General features: G+C 34.3%; 1 protein-coding gene across 2 annotated transcripts in view; it reads left to right on the forward strand.

The window, feature by feature from the left end:
* Positions 1 to 2,791: 2,791 nt before the first annotated feature.
* Positions 2,792 to 24,528, forward strand: part of LOC136819854 (uncharacterized) — a 190,655-nt gene continuing 168,918 nt past the window's right edge. The window contains exon 1 of one of the 2 annotated variants that reach the window (XM_067076102.1): positions 2,792 to 2,803. The gene's annotated coding sequence lies outside the window, so the exon portion shown is untranslated. Of the gene's footprint in view, positions 2,804 to 20,017; positions 20,029 to 24,528 lie in introns of those variants that run through there. The other variant, XM_067076098.1, reaches the window with a different exon arrangement.

The following is a 24,528-nucleotide window of genomic DNA, read 5'->3' on the forward strand; positions in this document are numbered from 1 at the left end:
AACAAGGTTTTCAAAAATAGACAATATACGCGACTCTTGAAATCTCTTTGACGGTCATATTGATGCTTTTATGCCTTTCATTGTTTTTGATTACACGCTTTTTTATAAGAATGGTGTTTTTTCATTTCATGATGGATATTCTTAACTTTTTTGGGAAAATCATCTTAAAATATTCTTACAGCATTCTTAGGTTAGGATCCTAATTGAGACTTGATTAAACATTTAGTACATGCGTCTCAAGCATAAAATGGCATTTCTGTGAAAGAAGTGAGCCTTACTTGGGGGTAATTGACAATTTATAATTGAAAATGCTCTAAAATTGGCATTCTTAGCTTGTTTAGCTTGAGTAGCCAAATTCCATGATGGTGATATTCTTAGCATTATTCTTAACTTTTAAATAAAGTGTATTCTTATAGAAGAAAATTGTGTATTCACTCATCTAATTAAAAACAGACTTTCCCCGAATCTTTCATCGGATCAAAACCCGAAAAGACGATTTAAATGTGGACTTCAATATGTTGGACTATTCCTGTTTTGTTTTTGCCTTTCATTTTTCGATTATTGGTGATTGTAATCATTCACTCATCTAAATAAAAATAAAATTCATCTAAATAAAAATAAACTTTCATCGAATCAAAACTGAATAGACGATTTGAATGTGGACTTCATTGTTGGACTATTCCTGTTTTGTTTTTGCCTTTCATTTTTCCATTATTGATGATTCTAGTCATTCACTCATCTAAATAAAAACAAACTTTCATCGAATCAAAACTGAATAGACGATTTGAATGTGGACTTCAATGTTGAATGAAATAAAGTTATCGTTTCTGTATTTCCAGATCTTGGATTTGATTTATTAAGAGGCTTTAGGTCATCAAAACCCTTTTTGCCCTCACATTTCATTTTACTGAAATTTGATGCAGTATATACATACACATTTGGGAAATGAATGATGTTTTTCTTGTCTTTGTTGATTTTTCATTCGATTTTATTAATTGAAGCATCTGGTCAAAAACAGAACACTAATTGTTTGAAAACAAGAAATGTGACCATAATTCTTGACCAATTGATGGATCCATTTCCTAAAATGGATCCGCATAGTGAGGGACCCGTATTTGGTTACGACCCGACAAACCTATACCAGCTTTCCTCACAGTTACTGCGAATACCATGTACAGATGTTTGGATGTATTCACGCCTCAGAAAAAGATCAATCCAACTCAAAGAGAATGATCTTATGTTAGATTTAGCAAATGAAATGGCTACATTGACAAATATCGAGACAACTGATTTTCTTGCATTTATATCAAGATTTCATTCAGGCAATGGGGCTATCAAGCAAACTATCGTATATCTGCACTACGACTTATATGAAGATGTAAGAAAATATTTTGATAGTAAAGATGATTTGAAAAAGAAAGCAAATGCATTAGAAGAACTGCAAAATGAAAAACATTACAAAATTATAATACATTGTAATGGATTACATAATCCCGACAGTTTATCTGAAAGCTTTTTTTGCTCACTTTTAAAAGCCTTTGTACCAAAACAACTATACTTTTTCACACCGCGGGTACCACATAACATACCATATCATATACTAATAACACATAAGTACCCAATGGAAGTCAAACAACCGCTACTAATAACAAATAAGTACCTAATGAAAGTCGTCCTAGATTTGGTGAAAAATGTAAACTATAAAGAGATCGAATTTTTCGGTCGTTTTAAACATCAGTGTTTGAATGATTATACCACATTAAATATAATTTTCGACATAAGATATAATGAACATTACTCGAACATTGTGAGATCACTGCAATGGTGTTTCAATGCTTTGGATTTGAACGGGTTGGTCACCACTTGGACAGACAGGTATCGTAACGAAGTGCTGGTATCCATTTCAAAAGCAGGTGCTCAGCGAACTAACACTTCACAAAGTGTCAAACTTTGGGTCTCTGAGTATGAGATGACAAATTCACATTCACCTGTTTTGTATGAGATAACAAATTCACATTCACCTGTTTTGAAAGAGGAGGGACACGTTATGGTTTTTCCTGAAGATTTTTATAATCCTTTGTTTTTTCGAATGTTGATCGATCAAATGAATGTTGCTTTATGTGGGGAAAATTGATTTATGTAAAACTTTCTGTCATTGATTCGATGTCAAATTCATGAAAAATTGGAGACTTCGAGAAACCAAGCGAGAACACTCTTTCTTATTAGAACAATTTTATAAGAACATGAATCTTATTTTTTGTTAAAAACTTAAGAACAAATTAAGTAAGAACATCCCAGCCATAGATTTCAGAAATAGCTAAAAAATGGACTTTCTAATCAATTCTTACCAACAGTATAGGAGGAGAAAGAGTCAGAGCCTGTTTTTCTTTTGCCGAGAAAACCAACTGAACTCGTGTTACCATTAGGAAAAGCACGTTTTCGAATCTTCACTGAGTTTTTTGTACTGTAAACAATAGAATTTTAAACCCCCTGGATCTGTCACAATTGAGGCTTTTTTCATATCCATTGGCATTTTGCCTATCTTCCATTTGATCCCAACTGTGTCAAAAATTCTAACGATTCATTGAGATAGAGGTCGAAATTTTTTATAAAAATGCGTAATTCTAGATTACTTTTAGATTAGAAATATATTGATTTTTACAATGTCACTCCGTTACTGCTATAAATCAGGTTTAATAGTATTTGTCAATTTAGAAACTTATTGAGTGTCACATTTCGCTTTCGGTGCAAATTTTCCCTCGGTATTTAAAAGTATGGTGGTGCATTGTTATCTTTTTAAAAGTAATTCTAAAATAGAAATAATCTTTATTTCATTGTCATTTTAATTTAATTTTAATTTCAAAAATTGAGTTTCATTTTTGTAACAGCCCAGTGTTGTCATTTAAATTTAATTTTGATTTTGTAGGTTGATTTCTTTTTTTGTAACAACCCAGCGTTGTCAATTAAATTTAATTTTGATTTAAATAATTGATTTCATTTTTTGCAGCATAGCCCAGCCTTGTCATTTAAATTTAATTTTGATTTTAAAAGTTGATTTCATTTTTTGTAACAGCTCAGCATTGTCATTTAAATTAAATTTTAATTTTATAAGCCGATTTCATTTTTTTTAACAACCCAATGTTATCAATTAAATTTAAATTTGATTTAAAAAGCTGATTTCATTTTTTTGTAACAGCCTAGCGTTATCATTTAAATTTAATTTTGATTTTATAAGCCGATTTCATTTTTTTTGTAACAGCCCAGCGTTGTCATTTAAATTTAATTTTGATTTTAAAAGCTGATTTCATTTTTTATAGCAGCCCAGCCTTGTCATTTAAATTTAATTTTGATTTAAAAAGCTGATTTCATTTTTTGTAGCTAAGCATTTTAATAGATTGGTTTCATTTTTTCGTAGCAGCCCAGCGCTGTCATTTGAATTTAATTTTGATTTTAAAAGAAGCTAATTTCATTTCTTTGTAGCAGCCCAGCGTTGTAATTTAAATTTAATTTTGATTTAATAAATTGATTTAATTTTTTGTAGCTAAGCAGCCCAGTGTTGTCATTTTTGGACCTACCTCCGGGTGCCCCGGTGGAGGTTCTATAAATTAACCCATGTCCGTTCGTTCGTCCGTTCGTTCGTTCGTTCGTCCGTCCGTCCGTCCGTCTGTTACCAGTTTTTCTCAGGATTGGCTCATTAGTTTTTTCTGATTTTTTGCTCAATGATGCAAAATGGCAATGCCCAGAACGTGACGGAGCCCGATTTTTGAGAAAAAATTTATTTGGGCAAATTTGGGCCAAAAACTACCTAAAAATAGGGTTTTTTGGACTTTGCGCAAAATCCTGTCATTACTTTTTTCTGATTTTTTTGTACAAAGATGGAGGGCAAGATTCTCTAAAGAATGGCTGAAGTGGTTTTTCCCGGAAAATTCTTATTCGCCTTAAAAAACGGATTTTCGTATTTTGGGGGAAATTCCCTTTAATCAAATAAGAAAATATAGCTTTTAACAATGTTGACTCATTGTTTTTTTCTGATTTTTTGCACAATGATGCAAAATGGCAATGCCTAAAATGTTTCGGAGCCCGATTTTCGAAAAAAAATATATTTGGGCAAATTTGGGCCAAAAACTACCTAAAAATAGGGTTTTTTGGACTTTGTGCAAAATCCTGTCATTACTTTTTTCTGATTTTTTGTACAAAGATGGAGGGCAAGATTCTCTAAAGAATGGCTGAAGTGGTTTTTCCCGGAAAATTCTTTTTCGCCTTAAAAAACGGATTTTCGTATTTTGGGGAAATTCCCTTTAACCAAATAAAAAAATATAGCTTTTCTCAAAGTTGACTCATTATTTTTTTCTGATTTTCTGCACAATGATGCAAAATGGCAATGCCTAAAATGTTACGGAGCCAGATTTTCGAAAAATAATATATTTGGGCAAAATTTGGGCCAAAAACTGCCTAAAATAGGGTTTTTTGGACTTTGTGCAAAATCCTGTCATTACTTTTTTCTGATTTTTTGTACAAAGATGGAGGGCAAGATTTTCTAAAGAATGACTGAAGTGGTTTTTCCTGGGAAATTCTTATTCGCCTTAAAAGACGGATTTTCGTATTTTGGGGAAATTCCCTTTAACCAAGTAAGAAAATATAGCTTTTCTCAATGTTGACTCATAATTTTTTTCTAATTTTTTGCACAATGATGCAAAATGGCAATGCCCAAAATGTGACGGAGCCAGATTTTTAAGGGAAATTATTTTGGGCAAATTTGGGCCAAAAACAGCTTAAAAGGTTTTTTGGGCCTGAATGGTGATTTTCGTATTTGGGGAAATTCCTTTTTACCATTTTACATTAATCAACACACAAGCTTTATTTTTCCATTCTGTTTTTTTGTACAATTATTGTCACTTTTTCCTTATTTTCATCTTGATGTTAATCATTAGGTAGGTCCATTCAGCATGTTGCTTGTTTGTGTTATGATGGTCCATTTAATCAATCAAGAAATGAATAAAAATATAAGAAAGTCAATGTCACTGAACTTTACTTGCTAGAGTCAATACCTAATGGACATCAAATACCTATTTCGAGAAAAAATGATAATCTAAAAGAACATTAAAAAAAAAAAATATTGTGAAAGACATATCTAGTAAAATCAACCAAATTGAATAAAAGAAAAGAAAACAAAAAACGATAAATCCAATCAAAATAGACATTATCGGAGTTTTTGATTTTTCTAAAAAAGCGACGTATTGTGGGATTGTTTCGAGTGTATTACAATAGAATTCCCTCGAGGAATTCCTAAGAGATTTCTATTGTAATACACTCGAAACAATCCCACAATGCATCGCTTTTTTAGAAAATTCAAAAACTCCGATAAGGTCTATTGCGGCAAGATGAAGACATAGCCTGAAATATATATTCGTTGTTCAAGGGGAGTTTTTAAACATCGACCAGAAATGGCGACCACGACCATTGACCAGATAAATTTGGGTTATCGAGTTTTTTCCTTTTCTCGAAGTGCCATTATCATTTGAATTTTTTTTTTTTTTTTTTTTTTTAACATTATTATTTCCTTGATCTCCAAAAATATTGGTTCTTCTTACAAGAAAAGTGTTATATAATGTATATGCTGTGTGTATAAAATATATAAATAACTAACAACTCGAACAGATACGGGAAGAAGGACTCATCGGAAGGAATAAGGAAAACTAAGTGAAGCTCGGAATCAGAATACTGAGATATGACGTTTGGAAGTTTGTTCGATTAGTAATAATTAAACTGGATAACGGCTTGTTCGCAAGATAAATTATGGCAGACAGTAAGAAATAAATAAACTATTCTTAGATAAATAATATCTCGTAAATATATTATGATTTTATATAGGCCGACGACTAGGCATAGAAACAAGATTGTAAGAAGTGTGAAAAAAAAAAAATATGTACTAGTAATCTCATGGTTAGCATGGGATTCCTGGTTAATCTCATATGGTTAAGATTGAAATAAGGCGACTCATCATGAAGCATTAAAAGATTTCAATTATACTGAATAACCCTTATACATAGCTCAAGAAGCACCAGGCATAAAAACTGCATAATATATTCTAATCAATCAAATTGAATCTTCCATCATCTGATTATGATTATGTTTCTTCTTTACTTACTGAGCTGAGAGTTTTTTTGTTTTGTTTTGTTTTGGTTTTGTTTCTCTATAGAACGCATTCGAAAATCGAACGTCAAAAAATTCGATTAAAAAACAGAGGGAAATTACAAAACAGCGGGAAATTACAAAACAGCGGGAAATTACAAAACAGCGGGAAATTTCAAATTAACGTAAACAAAAACGTAAATCAAATTTCAATCAACCATGAGATTATGTAGTTAATTCGATGAGGCGTTTGAGTTGAGGAATGTGATACGTCGCTAATAGAATTAATTGCTAAATATTAAAAAAAAAAAAAAAACAAAAAAAAAAACGAATTAATGCAAGAGGAGTATGCTGTCCCAGCCTTATTGTTAAAAATATATATAGATATAGATATATTAAGCATAAATGTAAACAAATTTTAAACTGATTTAAAACTCAATGTGTCAAAACCTAAGGTAAGCTTCAATGAAAAGGAAAGGATGGAGTTAGGTTAGGATCTTGAAGTAGTAAAACATTAGAATTCGCAACACTGTCAAGAATATAGTTATTGAGATACTTAGGTAACTTCGAATAGGTGATTATTGAAAAATTTCAAAAATCAAACTGAATTCAATGATTTAGCTAATGCCCTATCAAAATAAAATTTCCAAGCTAGATTTGCAAAGCTATCTTTTGATTCGATATGCTTTATGTTAATAGGTAAATCATTAAAAGATGTAGCACCCTCGTGCTCAACGGTACCAGCCACACGATTTCTGTTTTCAACATCATGCAGAATAATGTTTTCAGAACGCAGCTCTCTGTCAGGGTTGGTTACTTTGGATAGGCGTAGGTAAGATGGCCAATCGGGGTTATGGAGTGCGCTGTGTACGGTTTTTGCCATGGTGAAGTCGATCATTTCGGTGACGGGTAGCCATTTCAGCTCGATAACATCTTTGATGGAGGCGTGGCGCTTCATCACAAAACTTGCCGCGGCGTTCTGAACTTTCTGCAAACGTTTTAGTTGGTATTTTGCAGCATCTGAAAGTAGCACAGATCCATACATTAATTTGCTGAGGACCAAAGACTCCACTAGCATTTTACGTTGGTGCCAGGTTGTGATGTTTTGAAACTGTTTCAAGTTACGAAGTTTAGCAAAACAGCACTTTAGCGTCTGATTAACATGCTCAGTCCAATCAAGATGCTCGTTGAATTTGACGCCGAGAATCTTGAAGTTCTGGATTCTTTCGATGTCTAGACTGGGAATCCAGTCGTTTATAACGTTTTTGTTGAAAGCGGGAAATTTTTATGTCGGGATATGGTTAAAATAAATTATATTGATGCTCCTGACAAGTTTTCTACTTCCTATTTTTTACTGAGTTAAGTCGTCTAGCATGCTAGACTATTCGATGTCTTGCCCGGCACTTTTATCTCGGTGACCAAGTCAGCAAGCGAGTGGCGTTGTGCTAGCTTTCTGGTTGAAAATACAGTCATTTTTGTTTTCTTAGCATTCAAACAGAGATTATTTCGGTCCGACCACTGGTTAATGTTATCGATCTCTATCTGTACGGATTCGATGGTATTCTGTATCTCTTTGATTTTTGCGTGACGTAGTAGTGTTGTATCGTCAGCGTAGAGAAGATAGGTACTCTGACCATTAGTGTTTATTGTGGTAATGTATAAGTTAAACAGAATAGGGCCGAGTATACTGCCCTGTGGAACACCAAACTGAACGTTTAACTTGTTAGACGATTTGTCGTCGATCTGAGCGTACTGTTTACGGTTGGACAGATAATCACCGATAAGAAACAAGACTTGTCGGGAGAAGCCAAGATTGTTGAGATGCTCCAGTAGAATACGATAATCAACTGTATCAAAAGCTTTCGAGAAATCGGCAAAGATCGATAAGGTCACTTCACTTCTACTCATAGCAGTTTTAATATCATCTTTAAGTTTAAGTAGAACAGTTGTGGTTGAATGAGATTTTCGGAAACCGGGTTGACTGTCGAGGTAAATAGATTTCGTTTCAATGTGGTCTGTAAGTTGTTGAAGAATAACTCTTTCGAATACCTTGGATAGGATCGGTAGGATGCTGATGGGTCTGTAGTCGACTAGTGATTGGGGATCGTTGATTTTGGGTACAGGACAGATTCGGCTAATTTTCCAGTCGTCTGGAAAAGTTGACGTTGTTATACAGCTGTTGATGATGTGAGTCAGGGGTGATGCGAGGTATTCTGACACTGGTTTGACGAACTTTGATGGGATATTGTCTGGTTGAGCAGTCTGATCTCAGTTTTTGGATGGCTTTAAGTACTTCGTCATGAGTCGCATGGCGAAGATGGAAGTTATCTGGATGATCAGGTAACTCGCGAATAAAGGATTTTGAGAGCTCTCCAGCATTCTTCCCCGTCGTGCGAACAGCAGTTGAATTGAAGAATTTGTTGATTTCGTCTGGATCGATACTCATACGTTTCAAGCGAGGGTGAAGAATTTTGTTGATGACATTCCATGATTCTGAGGAAGTTTTATTTGCGAGAAGGTTTTTTAGAAACTTTTTCTTTGCATCTCGGATATTTGATTTGAGATCGTTTCTTGTCTTTCGGAGCTGCTCCAGCTGTACGTCGTTTCGATCGTTTTTCAGACTCACTCGAAGTTCTTCTTTCTGACGCTGCAGGTTTCGTACATCTAGATCTTTCATCGACGGAGATGACGGGCGTGTCAATTTAACTTTTCGTATAGGTGCATGGCGGTCAATACACTCAGTGATTAGTTTATTGAGTGCACTGACCTTATCTGAGGTGTTGTCAAAACCGTACACGATGTTCAATGGAAGCTCACGAAAATCGTTAACATAGCTTTCAAGTACAAGGCTTCGCTCGTCTCTAATGTATTTGTGTCGAGGTTCGTATCGAGGTTTATTGATTTTTAATATACAAAATGGAGAGTCATGATCGGATATTTCGTCACAGAAGACAACGTCACTCGCGATCAATTTCGTATCAGTGTTGGTAATGACGTGGTCAATGAGAGTTCTCGACTTTCTCGTGGGTTTGGATACTAGTTGTTTGAGATTGAGCGTGCCCAAGATATTGTTGTAGGCTTCGTGCTCAGGTGAGGGTACAAGCAGATCTATGTTCAAGTCTCCTGTGATGATTATTGGACCGTGGTGAACGATTGTCGCTTGGGAATCAGTGACTCGAATTTAACTAACCAATCTAGCTTATCACGAGACTTGCTGCTGGGCTGATAAACAATACCGATTAGGACATTGGAAAGTCGATTCTTACCGGTAAGTTCAATCCACTGATGCTCAATGGTTGTGTCGAAAGATTCGATATCCTTTCGGGCTTTGTGTAGGATGTTTGATTTGATGTAATAGCCGACACCACCTCCACGTTTAGCGTCACGATTTCGAAATACTTTTTCGTAGCCTGCGATTTCATAGTGAGACAGCAAGTTTTTATTGTCTTTTAACCAGGTTTCTGACACACATGGTGATTATATCGAACTGGTGTGTGGAGAGATATGAATGAATTTACCTTAATTGGATAAATTTTGGCGGGGATTAAATTTGGCGAATTTGGCGAATCTCCAAATTCGGCAATGCGCCAAATTAAATCCCCGCCAAATTTAACAAAAAGAGTATTATGTGAAAAATCACAACTTTTTAGTATATTTTTGAGTAGTTTTCACCCATTTCAGTGCGACAAAATTTCCAATTCGCGAAATTAAATCCTCGCCAAATTTTACGAAATTGACCTATCGCCAAATTAAATCCCCGCCAAAATTTATCCACTTATGGTATTGTACTGAAGGGTAAGCTCATCTCTGTCTAATCTATTTATAGCCACGTGTCTAATGTGTAAAACAACCATCTCGACGCTCTCGGGGCTTGATTAGGGTGTCAATTTCTATTATTTTTGAATTATTAGCATCAAAATAATTAGTGGCACAAAATTTTTTGATTTTAATCATTAGATTATTAGTGTCGAGATTAGTCATTTTGTCAGCATAATGACAATAGAATGATTGATTAGATTCATATTTCTAAAACTGGCTTTTCCAATTTTTTTCCTACTAACAAAATCTATCTATTCATGCTATAGGCATCTCATTCAGCATAATCAAAATATTTGTTTTAATAAAGCATACAGAGAGAAAGTCAAGAACATGACTGGTTACACGTTTTTTTTTTATAAGAACAAACTATATAAGAACATAAGGCTTCGAGGCCCAAAAATTTAAGAACATTCTAAGAATATTCTAAGGCTTTGGAGACTTAAAAACATGCAATTTCTTAAGAAATTACATCAAAATGCTCAAAAAATGCTGAAAATAAGAACATTTTAAGAACATTTTTAGGCTTCAAATCCAAAAAACTAAGAACATCCGAAGGCTTCGAAATTTTTTGACGTTCTTATAAAAAAAAAAACGTGTATTTCAAGCGAAAATACAAGCTTAAACCTACTACAAAAAAACCGGCACTTTTCACGCCTCTTATACATTTTGTACTTTCGTGTATTTTCTAGCATTTAATCTTTTTCTGTTATCTGGACTTTTTTCGGCATTGCAGGTGAAATTTTTATCCGACCCTGGATCACTTCGCATAGTTCGGACCCCCCTGCTCTAATCTGAAGCTAGGAATTAAAAAAAAAACTACTGTCATTAAATAGTTTCTAATAAATGAAATAATTTTATCAAATTTAGCTAACCTCTGTGGCCAGGCTCTTACGATTTATTTATTTTTCTTTCCCCAAATTTAACCTTAAATCTTTCTTGCCTATAAACTAGATTCTAAAAAAAAAGAATGTGTACTGTAGATCAGATTGAAATTTGAGCTTAAAAATCTAACAAACATTGACCTTTATATTTGGCCTTTTTTGATGGCTCTTTCCACTATATTTAGGAGGCCCCAAAGCGATTTGCGTGATGACGTAATCGGGAATTTTTGGAGCGTGATTACGTGATTTGGCAAATTTCTTTTCGTGATTGCGTGATATGAGAGGTCAAAACGTGATCGTGATTTGAAAGCTTTTTGAGCCATGATACTTGATTTGGTGAAAGATGTAAACTATAAAGAGATCGAGTTTTTAGTTTTTTTAAACATCAGTGTTTGAATGATAATACCACATTAAATATATTTTTGAATATTGACCCTTACAATAACATTTTGAGCTCACTGCGATGGTGTTTCAATGCTGCTTTGGATTTGAACGGGTTGGTTACCACTTGGGCAGACTGGGATAGGTTCTCTCAGGATACTGTTATGGTGTCCATTTCAAAAGTAAGTGCTCAGCGAACTAACACTTCACAAAGTGTCAGACTTTCCGTCACTTATGCTGAGATGATAAATTCACCTGTTTTAAAAGAGGAAGGACACGTTATGGTTTTTATAGAAGATTTGTATAATCCTCTGTTTTTTCGAATGAATATTGCTTTATGTGGAGAAAATTGATTCATGTAAAACTTTCTGTCAATAATTCGATGTCAAATTCATCTATTGTTTTGAAAATGAAAAAACGTTATGGTTTGGGAAGAATATTTGTATGATCCTTTGTTTTTTCGAATGTTGTTCGATCAAATGAATATTGCTTTATGTGGGGAAAATTGATTTATGTAAAACTTTCTGTAATTGATTCGATGTCAAATTTATGAAAAATTTGGGACTTCGAGAAACCAAGTGAGAACACTCTTTTTAATTTGGACAATTTTATAAGAACATGAATCTTATTTTTTGGTAAAAACCTAAGAACAAATTTAAGTAAGAACATCCCAGCCATAGATTTCAGAAATGGCTAAAAAATGGACTTTCTAATCACTTCTTACCAACAGTATAGGAGGAAAGAGTCAGAGCCTTTTTTTTCTTTTGCCTAGAAAACCAACTGAACTCGTGTTACCATTAGGAAAAGCATGTTTTCAAATCTTCACTGTGTTTCTTGTGTTGTAAACAATAGAATTTTAAACCCCTGGGACCTGTCACAATCAAGGCTTTTTTCATTTCCATTGGCCTTTTGCCAATCTTCCATTTGATCAAAAATTCTAACGATTCATTGAGATAGAGGTCGGAAATTGTTATAAAAATGCTTAATTCTAGATTACTTTTAAATTGGAACTATATTGATTTTTACAATGTCACTCCATTACTACTATAAATCAGGTTTAATAGTATTTTGTCATTCCGTTACTACTATAAATCAGGTTTAATAGTATTTTGCATGCAGGCATGTTCCGTTCAATCAATTTTTGACGACATTTCTGGTCAAAAAAATTGAATTTCGATGGTAATTTTCAATTTTCAATTTTCGAGTTAAAAAATTGAAAATTGAATTTTGATTGAAAGTTTCAATTTTATTTTTATTTCTGCCAGAAATGAACTGAAATTTCCAGTATAATAGTCCGGCGGCGAAAAGGGCTTTTTTGTCAGCAACCCTTACAAGTAGTAAATATGAGTTTTTATCTTATTTTCTCATTATATGGTCCCTTGGGACCCCAAAACCGGTTTTTGCCAAGCTGGCAAAGCTGGGGAAAATTTTTTATGGGGGCTTGAAGGGGGTAGGGTCATTTTAGCCTGGGGGTCCTTAGAAAGTCGATTTTTGAAGTTCTCATTTAGCTAAAAATGATTGTACCATCAGATAGAGCTTGAAGAGTAGATCTCCAAAATGGGGTCATTTGTCTCATTTGGTGGACTTAGTCTCCCGGAATTGGCTGATACGTCTTCAAAAATGCAATATTTTATGCTGACGTCAGCATTTATGAGAGAATTTCCAGCGAAAGATACCACTTTTAACAGATGTGTCTCGTAGAGTACTATCGATTAGAGGGGTCATTTATAGGGTTTCCTAGGCTAGATCATGAGATATTCGAGTTTGAAATTTTGCTGACTCAGCGTTTTTCAACGTTTTTGGCCCTTTTCTGCTGAGTCAGCAAAATTTCAAACTCTAATATCTCATGATCTAGCCTAGGAAACCCTATAAATGACCCCTCTAATCGATAGTACTCTTCGAGACACATCTGTTAAAACTGGTATCTTTTGCTGAAAATGTTCTCAAAAATGCTGATGTCGGCACAAAATATTGCATTTTTGAAGACGTATCGGCCAATTCCGTGGGACTAAGTCCACTAAATGAGACAAATGACCCCACTTTGGAGATCTACTCTTCAAGCTCTATCTGATGGCACAATCAGTTTTAGCTAAATAAGAACTTCAAAAATCGACTTTCTAAGGACCCCCAGGCTAAAATGACCCTACCCCCTTCAAGCCCCCATAAAAAATTTTCCCCAGCTTTGCCAGCTTGGCAAAAACTGGTTTTGGGGTCCCAAGGTACCATATGATGGGAAAATAGAATAAAAACCCATATTTACTAATAGTAAGGGTGATCCTGGATCGCCGCCGGACTATAATCCGTGACCCAAAAGTATCATTTGATTTTTGATTTAAAATCAAATTGGATTTCAGAAGAAAATTGATTTTCAATTATCCCTCACCAATTAAAAATCAAATTTCAAACCAATTCTTGATTTTTGATTTTTAAATCAAATATTGCATTCATCTGAGATGAGAGCCTGTTCTTGGGAAGCACACTTGTCCAAATGGGACTCGGTTATCTTTCCATGTCACTGACACACACACATGGTACATGAAATTTTGTCCGACTAAAAGTACGTAGGCAAACATACTGTAATGATTTTCGAAAATCACTTTCAATTTCTGATTTTTAATTTTTGATTTTCTAATTTTCTAAGAAAGACACTCATTCTATTCGAACATTTTTATGAGAATAATAAGGCTCAAAAATGCCAGTAAGCAAAAACAGATTCAGCCTGTATTTGAGTTTTCATCGTTGAAACAAGGTATAAAGGTTGAAAGGTTGTAAGTCTTAGATATTAAGAACAGTTAAGGATGTATCTTCATTAATAATTGTATTAAAAAGTACCATGCTCATCCTTATGATTTTGAGGGTGTTCCTGGGGCTTGGATTTGTGGTGATTCCTGATATGTTCCTGGACCTCTGCGCAAAATATCTTCTCTACACCATTTTTGTCCGGGTATAGTTATGCAATTCTACCTGACTATTTCCTTCGTTATTACCATTGTTACACGTGGTTTTAGAAAGAGGAACGTAACGAGGAGAGGATCTTTTAAATTTGGAAAAAGAAATTGTGTAAGCGATTTTCCTTAAATGTTCCTAACAATCATAATTTGTTGCTTTCGTTAAAGAAAAATAATAAGTACTCTTATCCGAAACAATGCGGTATCCGATTTACCTTAAGGAAAAAATAAATGTAAAAATGAATTAATAAATTAATGTGGAACAAGAAAGCCTAAGTAGCGTTTAGGCGGCCCAGTAGTTTTTGTAGTTTCAACATATTTTATGTTGCAGAGTCGCCATTCAACTTAATTTAGATTTAAAGGAGGAAATTCTTTCGAATCGGGCAAACATTTAATAAAGACATTATAAGTTATATAGAATTATAAAGAATTATTAAGTGCTCAATTTATTCTTTTGACTAATGTATCTTTTCCAATTTTATGGGAGAGATTTGACCATATTCGGAAGTGTTAATCATTTGTGGTTTTTTCTTACGCATGTAATAGTAAGTCATATAATTCAGTTTTTAGCCTGGCCTCGTCAATTGTTATTTGCGCACATAGGCCGCGACAAAGTCAAGCCTTTTCGACCAGTTGCGTTTTATAGACCCATTCCACTGTGCGCTAGGTCAATCAATACACAAATTTCCTAAAGTCACAAACAAACGCCGAGTAAATAAACTTTTGATTGGCTGAGACATGCAAAGATTACCTCATACTCTGGACATTTTAAATGACAGCAGAATTAACAAAAATGCGGATTATATTAATGCGGCATTAATTAATCCTGCATATATTAATACTGCATTAATTGATTCTCACATTAATATATTCCCTAAGCTAGCGAAAAAACGCATTTTACATGCTTTTTATAAGAATATACTTTAACCTTATTGGTCCCAGCCTTTTTTGGTACAGATATTCTCCATCACGACACAAACTTCAAGTAAGAAAAAAAAAAATTTGATGACAACATCCAAAAAGCGATGTCATCACCAAATTTTCGCCTGTTGGACAAAAGCAAAAATGTACGGCACCTGTAGCACCTGACCCCGAGAATGTAGTAAAACCCGAAAATGTAGGTTTTTCATTTTTAGCATTGTAACGATAGTTTAACTTCATAAAAAGTTTTTTTCAGAGCATACTGCAGCCTATTTATTATCATTTATATACATTTAATTGAAACTTGGATTAATATTTTCCAACAAAAATCTGAATCGAAGTCGATTGATACTACCCGAATTGAGGCATTTTTTAAAATAAATCTAAGAAATCTATTGGTATTAAGTTATGATGATGGGGTATTTTCTTACTCCTAGTGAACTAAGAAAATGGGGTAGTTACACCCCCGTGTCACAGACCCGGTGGGACCCCCTCCGAAAAATCGGCCGAAAATTTGTCCCCGGTGAGAAAAATACCCTGAAATTCCATCCCCATGGAAAAACTACACTGAACCCTCATCCCCAACCGGAAAATCATTAAAATTTTGGAAATCCCCACTGGATTATTGAGCTGTAAACAATAGAATTCGAAATCCCCACCCATTAAAACTAGTGTTAAAAAAAATATTCATAATGAAATTGGTCGAAAAGATGAGAGCGTCCTAAACTATTGACATGCTGGATTTTATCAATGACAAAAATGTTTTATGAATTTCTCACTTTTTAATTGCAAATGAACATCTTTTAATTAAATCATTGTTATTAATTAATTAATTAACATATTCTATCGCTTAAAGCATTTCACTTTCATAAGTTTTCCAATTTCTTTTTAGCATTTTCGAGATTTTTTTACGAGAGAATCCTTTTCAAGTTCCAGTTTGAAAAATTTAATAATATGCCTTTAATGCTTTGGGATTAGAATACTTCATCATGAAACGAAAAAAAAAGTTCTAATAATAATTGTACGAAAAGTTTCGTAGATTTAATAGACGATGTGAACTTTTAATCAAGTTTGTAATTTAAAACAATATGTTTTTAACTGCAAACAAAGTTTGAATCTGACATAAACTTATTCAAAGGACCGCAAAAATGTAAAAAACGAAAAAACTAATGAAAATTTGCATTTCAAAATTAAAATTCTTTCCTCAAAGTGTGATGAAAATTTTTTAGATATAATACCTAAAAAGATGTTACAAATATCGGATTCGGTGTAGCTTAATTTTTTTTCTCAGCTAAATTTGAGTTTTTCTAAGAAAACGTGATTATGACGTTATTATTTATGACGTCATAATCGAGGAATGTAGAATGAATGCGGAATGTGGAATGAATGAGGAATGTGGAATGAATGAGGAATGAAGCGAGGAAATAATATGTTCACGCCAATAATGAGTCGCGTAAGAAATGCAGACCTGATAATGCAACTCTTCAATTGAATAACTCAACTCTATTCGAGTTGGACGAGCAGAATATATTTGTCCACTAGAAAAAATTTTTCAGAAGTGCGCAGTGTCTATTTTGAGCCTTCTGGGCCATAAGTAAATGCTACTAAAGCGTTTTTTTTTACCCAGGGTAAGCTTTTTAAACCTTATTTTGGTCGAAGGTACTCTTATAAATAAGTTCTTATACAAAACAAATGTTGCTTTAAAGAATAGTCTCCGGTCGGGAGGGGACGAAGGAGGACGAGAGAGAACATTCGCCACAAGCCCCCCCCCCAGTCAGGGCATTCAAAAAGATATTTTTTTACCCACAGGGTCGGCTTTTTATTGTCCCAGCGCGCGCAGCGGAATGGGCTTTTAAAAAGCAACTGATCGAAGATATTTGATTTTGTCGGGGCCTGTGCGTGCAACTATCAATTGACGAACCCATGCTCAAAAAGCTTTTATCTAACTTGCTATTGTGCGCATGCGTAAAAAAACCACAATCAATTAATGCATCCGATTAATATGGTCAAATCTCAAATCTCTCCTTCTAAATTTTACGAAATAATTTTCTCAAATAAGTTATTAAAGCACCTAATTAACTCTCCATTAATTTCTCCAAGAATTCACTCATATAAATTATAAAGCTGTATGGCGACTCTGCAACGGAAACTATGTCGACACTACTGAGACTGCTGGACCTTACCGCTGCTTAGGCTTTCTTGTTGTATTTAGCTAGGTCAAGGATCGGCCTTTTTCCCGCCCAAGGGTCGGGGTTAATATAAATTGCCGTCATTTTTTAGAAAACTTTTCTTCAGAAACATGCGGCCTCTTCTTTCTTTAGAAACACGCAACTGGTCGAAAAGGCTTGACTTTGTCGCGGCCTATGTGCACAAATATCAATTTACGAGGCCAGGCTAAAAACCGAATTATATGACTTACTATTACATGCGTAAGAAAAAAACACAAATGATTAACACTTCCGAATATGGTCAAATCTCTCCCATAAAATTGGAAAAGATACATTAGTCAAAAGAATAAATTAAGCACTTAATAATTCTTTATCATGTCTTTATTAATTGTTTGCCAGATTCGAAAGAATGTTCTCCTTTAAATCTAAATTAAGTTGAATGGCGACTCTGCAACATAAAATATGTTGAAACTACTAAAACTACTGGGCCGCCTAAACGCTACTTAGGCTTTCTTGTTCCACATTCATTTATTAATTTATTTTTGCATTAATTTTTTACCTAAGGTAAATCGGATACCGCATTGTTTCGGATAAGAGTACTTATTATTAAATATTTACTATCTATATAGGAAATATTTGTTAAAACGGTAATTTTTCTCCTTCTTCTCCAAGTCTAACGTCGGTTTTGGTCAATTTCGTGAGTTTGTACATGAGTCTCTTTTTAAATCAAGCTCCGGCGGTAAAAACAGTAGGATGTTCTTTTTTCGGGGCGGAAGACGTCATTTTTTCGAGAAACGTCTGTGGTAGATATCCGTACGGCGCTCTATTCTCCTTGTCGATCGGGCAACGTCGGCCGTTTCAGAAGCGTAGTGTTGATCGGACCATACTGCTTTGTTTCTAACTGTCAAAACAAAGATGGCAGAAAATAGACAACAACACATTTGGTTGGCTAGAGCTTCAGATGCATCCGGCTGGACTTAGAATTTTTTTCAAGTTGAATAGTGACCAAAGGGGGTCTCGAACCGGAAACCTATAGGTTCCAAAACCAATGCCCTATCCACTAGGCCAAACCGGCTGCCGAAAATACGTTATTTTGGGTTACTTATACGAAGGTCTTAGTACTATATATAAATAAGTCTGACTGACGAGTTAGGCTAACTGTTATGATCGCCATTACTCCGAAGAAGCCACCACACGTGTGCACCGCCGGGTGGGTGCACCGCCGGCTGGGTGAGGGGTTAGGGATGTGCACGCAAATCCCTAACCCTATGCTACGCGCTACGCGCGTCGCGTAGTATACGCGCGGCCGGATGCATCTGAAGCATTAGCCGAATCTACAACAACACATACAACAACTTTTGCTCTTTCGCTACTTTTCTTTGCTTTGGTTTTTATGCTTTGATGAGTTGAATTGGTTGTACGATTGTCACAAGGAATGATCGACAGTGAACTTTTCTTAATATTCCTTTCTGGATTTGATGTTTCATTTACATTGTTGGTTTGGAATGAGCTGGAATAATGTTAATGAGAGATGATACAATCTCTTGGTCTTGGAAAAAAAGGACATTTTATCAACTTCCACAACAAACTAACTTCAATTTTGGGGTTGGTCTAAAAAGCAGGGTAGCCAATTGGGGTAGCCAATTGGGCTAGGTTATGGGGTACCTAGATATTTTACAGACCAGAATAGAAATACCAAAAATGAATGCATAGAGCCACATTTTACTGACCAGGGAGCATGAATCTGAAGGATACTTGATTGATCATGTATGATTCCAAAGATAAACAAAGATATAAATTTCCACGTATTATAATGCACAAGGAGTAAGAAATAGAGCTTCATTATAATAGAGCTATTTCAAAAGAATTTTTGTACCTATTAAAAGCTGCCATATTTAAAAATTTTGAAAGGAATTAATTGTTTGAAACATCTAAACATGATTTAAATTAAACAATAGATTAAATAACAAAGGATTGTTAAGATATGACAAGATTAGAGATCATATGGCCCAAAGGCGATTCCAAAGCTATTATCATCAAATTACAGCTTCACAGAAATAACAATTAAAAACATAAATAAAATCTAAATCTAAAATATTAAAAACTGTTTTGTATATATTTTTTATTCGGGTCTGTAAATTTTCAAACAAAGCCACGAAGGAAGACAAAATGGCGCCAGGTCTCTTGAGAAGTAACAAAGTTCAGTACCTTTGGAAAAAAAGGCTATTGTGGCTGAAGTTTGAAAGGAATCTTAAATTTTATTACATGGAATCATTAACAAGATGTTGTAATAGTATTTCCACATGAAAACAGGTTTCAGATTTCAAAAGTTTAGGCAAAAAGAGGTACCCCATAACCTAGCCCAATTGGCTACCCCATTGGCTACCCTGCTTTTTAGACCAACCCTCAATTTTGTTTGTATATTTATCTGAATCGTATGAAGGCAAGTGACTGTGAATAAATCTGACTTGCATATACTTGCAATATGGAAAAAGTTTGCACCCAACGAATGGCAATGCCGGCCGACAATGCAACAAAGGGAATGGTTGATGAACTGATGATCTTAGCTAAAAATTTAAACATGGAGCAAAATTGACTGGCTAGTGATTGAATTTCCCTTGGTGTTTTTATCTACAATAATGAATTAACTGCTGGTTTAATAGTGACAGTTAGTGAAAACTTGTTGCAGCTATAAATTTCAAATTTTAAAGCTGATAGCCACGGATCCGGAACACCATTGCCCCAATATGAAGAATGTTATGTTATACTTCTTAAAAGGTTTATTGCATTGAATATGGATGTAAATAATTTGAAATCACCTCACATGTACAATTAAATTTTTTCTTGAACTTGGAGATTTTCTTCCCCGCGACCGCGTGCATTTTAAAACGTGGAAAACTTTAGTTGTGAATTTAGAGATCTTTTGCAACGTGTGTTTTAAACGTGGAAACTTTTGTCGTGAATTTGGAGATTTTCTTACCGTCAACTGCTCCAACTTGGGACTATCTGACAAAAAATGGGACGGCAATTTGGCCACCATTTCACTGAACCTCCAATTTCATTTGATTTGAGTTAATGAACGGCGTATTAAAAAAAACACGACTTCTCTTTCACACTGCGCAGGCTTTTAAATCGAAATATGAAAAAAATCTGTAGTGGAATACACGCAAGTGTCTAGATCAAAGATGAACAAATTAGTGGCAAAACAATGGAGTGTTTGACGTCACTTGCGCGACAAGTTACACACGTGTTATTTGTTAATCCCATCGGGCGATAGGCGGTTGGTTAGGCGGCGGCCGTTCTCTAATTCTCCAATCGGCGCTATCAGTGAAAGTTATCGTGACATGTTATGAAAGGAAGTATGATTGATAAACTTGGTGGAGTTATCAAAACAAATTTGTTGTCAAAGAGATTTACAAACAGTCCCATGTTTCGACTAATCGTCCCAAGTTAAAGCAGTTGACGGTATGTACATTTAAAACATGGAAACTTTTGTGATAAATTTGGAGATTTTCTTACACGTGCATTCAAAACGTGGAAAACTTTTGTCGTGGACTTGACATTTTCTTCCACATTAAATTGATTTCCTGGCATGACAATTAATTTTATTTTCTGACATTTTTTTGGAAATTTTGATTGTTTCCAAGTATGTGACATTTTTTGCTCTTGCAGCATGCTTTTGGAAATCATAAAATGGCTTCTGTTAGGGGAATTTTTTTCCTATTCACATTCTTTCAGATTATGAAATGTTTACCAGTATATAAAAATGAGATTTTTTTTTTTGCATTCTGTCGGAAAATATGAAATTGTTTCCCTGTTTTGAAATATTTTTACTTTTTAGCACGTACATTATTTCAAAAAACTCCAAAAGTTACTTCAAATTTTTACATTTTTTGCAATATTTTATATATGAAAGTATACTGTAATGCAAAATATTTCATCTCATTTTAAAAATATATAAAATTTTCTTTGGTTTTCTTACTGTGAAATATTCTCCTTTTTTGCCCTTTTTGGCTATATAGTATTTCTGGAAATCAGCGCTTAAAATAATAATTATATAATCAGGTCTTTTGATGTGTTCAACAACACTCTACTTGGCGGTGCGACGCCGGGTGACCGCTAGTATAATACTAAAATCCATTTAAAGTCCACCTAACGAAAATTAAAGCTCCAGCCAATTTGATTACTGCATTGTTGTTCTCAGTCGGGTTCAGCTTGGATATATTCCGTGATCCGTAGCTTTGAACCTACAGTCATCTTATGAATAATCCTGTAAATACTGGCAATAACATAAATGGAATTTTGAAATTCTTAGGGACTTGTGTCGCTTGATGTTATCTGAGATTTAAAGCACTTTGAAATATTTTGAGGACATCTATTATTATTTTAACATTTGTAAAGGAAATATTTATCCGCATCTTTGCGGCTCTTGTTTTTCTTTAACTATAGCAACAAATTATGATTATTAGGAATCATTTAAGGAAAATCGCTTACACAATTTATTTTCCAAATTTAAAAGATCCTCTCCTCGTTACGTTCCTCTTTCTAAAAGGTACACAAACCTACCACGTGTAACAATGGTAATAACGAAGGAAATAGTCAGGTAGAATTGCATAACTACCCGGACAAAAATAATGGTGTAGAGAAAATATTTTGTGCAGAGGTCCAGGAACATATCAGGAATCACCAAAAATCCAAGCCCAAGGAACACCCTCAAATTCATAAGGATGGACATGGTACTTTTTTCTACAATTATTAATGAAGATACATCCTTAACTGTTCTTAATTTCTAAGACTTACAATCTTTCAACCTTTATACCTTGTTTCAACGATGAAAACTCAAATACAGGCTGAATCAATTTTTGTTTACTGGCATTTTTGAGCCTTATTATTCTCATAAAAATGCTCAAATAGAATGCGTGTCTTTCTTAGAAAATTAGAAAATCGAAAATTAAAAATCAGAAATTGAAAGTGATTTTCGAAAATCATTACAGTATGTTTGCCTACGTACTTTTAGTCGGACAAAATTTCATGTACCATGTGTGTGTGTCAGTGACATGGAAAGATAACCGAGTCCCATTTGGACAAGTGTGCTTCCCAAGAACAGGCTCTTATCTCAGATAAATGCAATATTTGATTTAAAAATCAAAAATCAAGAATTGGTTTGAAATTTGATTTTTAATCGGTGAGGGATAATTGAAAATCAATTTTCTTCTGAAATTCGATTTGATTTTAAATCAAAAATCAAATGATACTTTCGGGTCACGGATTCAGTATCATCTTTGATTTTCAAATATAAACTTTTTGTATTGAAAATTGAAAATAATATTTTCAAGTACTGAAATTTTGTCGTGAAGAATTGAATTTGACAAAACCAAACCAATTTGTAAAAAAAACGCCTCGTATAAAAAAATTGAAAGTTGAAAATGATTTACAACCAGTTGCAAAGAAGACAAAGGAAACAATAGTTTTATTCAGTCTCTTCTTTGTTAGTCTAATTTTTCTCTTAATGTATCGATTACACACGCGTTTACTTCATTAAGAGCTGAAATGGAAGTGGCGAGAGTAAATAAGCACATCCAGACTCAGCCGAATTATAGGTGTTCTAATAAACAAAAAATCGGCTAAAGTCAGTACCTTTTTAAAATCTGAAATCTGAGGCTCACATTGTTCTTAATCCGGGGGGGGGGTACTACCCTTGTTGACCGACGGGGGTGCTCCGCTGAGGTTCGAAAAATGGACCCTACGTGGGACTCGAAATTTGCGAAAAAAGTGACCCTGAACGGGACTAAAATTCCAAAATTTTCTAAAATTCCAAAATTTTCTAAAATTTTCCAAAAATAGGCACCCTACGAGAGGGACTGATTTTTCTATTTTGGTGTTTCTGCGGCCATACCTGGGACTCGTGGAGGTTAAAAAAGGTACCCTAACCAGCGGAGCATCCCCGTAACCCACCTTGCCCTAGTACCCCCCGGGTTCTTAATATGTTCTTAGATTTAGGCCAATTTCCAGCCTTCTTTTGAAATTGTTCTTATTAAAAATGAGTGTAGTCAAATAGAAAAGGCCAGACAAAGACCAAAGAGTATCCGAAGAGTTAAATATTACGTAAAGGAAATTGCTCCAGCGTGAAATTTATGCCATAATGTATTTATAGAACCCAAAACTAAATTAAGCTGCAAAAGACCTGGAAACTAGACAGCAACAAATAACAATAAAACCGATGAAACACTACTTTTGATCATCTGTTTTCGTGGAAAAGCAAGCGTGATAAAAAATTGGTTTGGTTTTGTCAATTTCAATTTCTCACGACACAATTTTCAGTATTTGAAATGCGTGGGTACTTCCGTCCATTCAATTTTTTCCACTAAAAATGAAATGAAAATTGAATTTTTCCATTTTTCCATTTTTGTTTTTAAATTGAAAATTGAAAAATGAAAAATTGAGATTCAGTTTTCAATTTTTTATTTTTCTCCTATGTAGGCGAAGTTTCTGCCCTTCTCCTCGTCGTCAGTGAAGTTTTATCATGTGTGTCCCGTCCTGTAGGATCGATGGTGATCTTTCGCGGTCAAGACAATATTTTAGTCCCATAATTCTCTTCAGCCCTGGCGGAAAATCTCTGAAGAAATAAAAAAAAAAAAGAATTCGTTTTTCAATTTTCCATTTTTTGTTTTTGAAAATCAAAAACAGAGAAATGAAAAATGGAGATTCGATTTTCGATTTTCCATTATTTTGTACTTGTGGGTGACATCATTCTGTCATCATGTTGCGTCACTCAGGTTCAACGGGGGTTTGACAAAGAGTGAAGTTCAGTCCAGTAGGGTGACGTAGTTCATACAAATTATCCTATAACATCTTTATTACATCTTACAAGGTTTGAAATGTTGTATATGAGAATAAGGTACTAATAATAACATTGATAGAACAAGAGCCACAAAGATGGCTTAAATATTTCCTATTTCCTCTCATCCGGAATGCTTGATTATTCTTTTCGTTACCTTTTTTATACAGTCCAACTTCATTTTGATGGGAATCTAGTCTTTAAAAGAAAGTTTTTTTTTGTCTCAAACTCTCTTTTTCTGGAATTCATTTTCGATCCCTTGCAAGTTTGAGATAGAGCTTTGGAATCTTTTTGGACCATTTTTTTGACCATTTTTTAAATAGGTGACATTTCCACGTCTTTCCACGTCGATTGGAAAGATTACAGAAGATTCCCTTTCCAACTTTCTAATAAGTAGAAAGTCCATCTTTAGAATAGGTGGAAATACGTGGGAATTTCAA

Source organism: Clytia hemisphaerica, unplaced genomic scaffold (assembly GCF_902728285.1).
Source record: "Clytia hemisphaerica strain Z4C2 unplaced genomic scaffold, Clytia hemisphaerica genome assembly, whole genome shotgun sequence".
In the NCBI taxonomy this organism is placed as follows: domain Eukaryota; kingdom Metazoa; phylum Cnidaria; class Hydrozoa; order Leptothecata; family Clytiidae; genus Clytia; species Clytia hemisphaerica.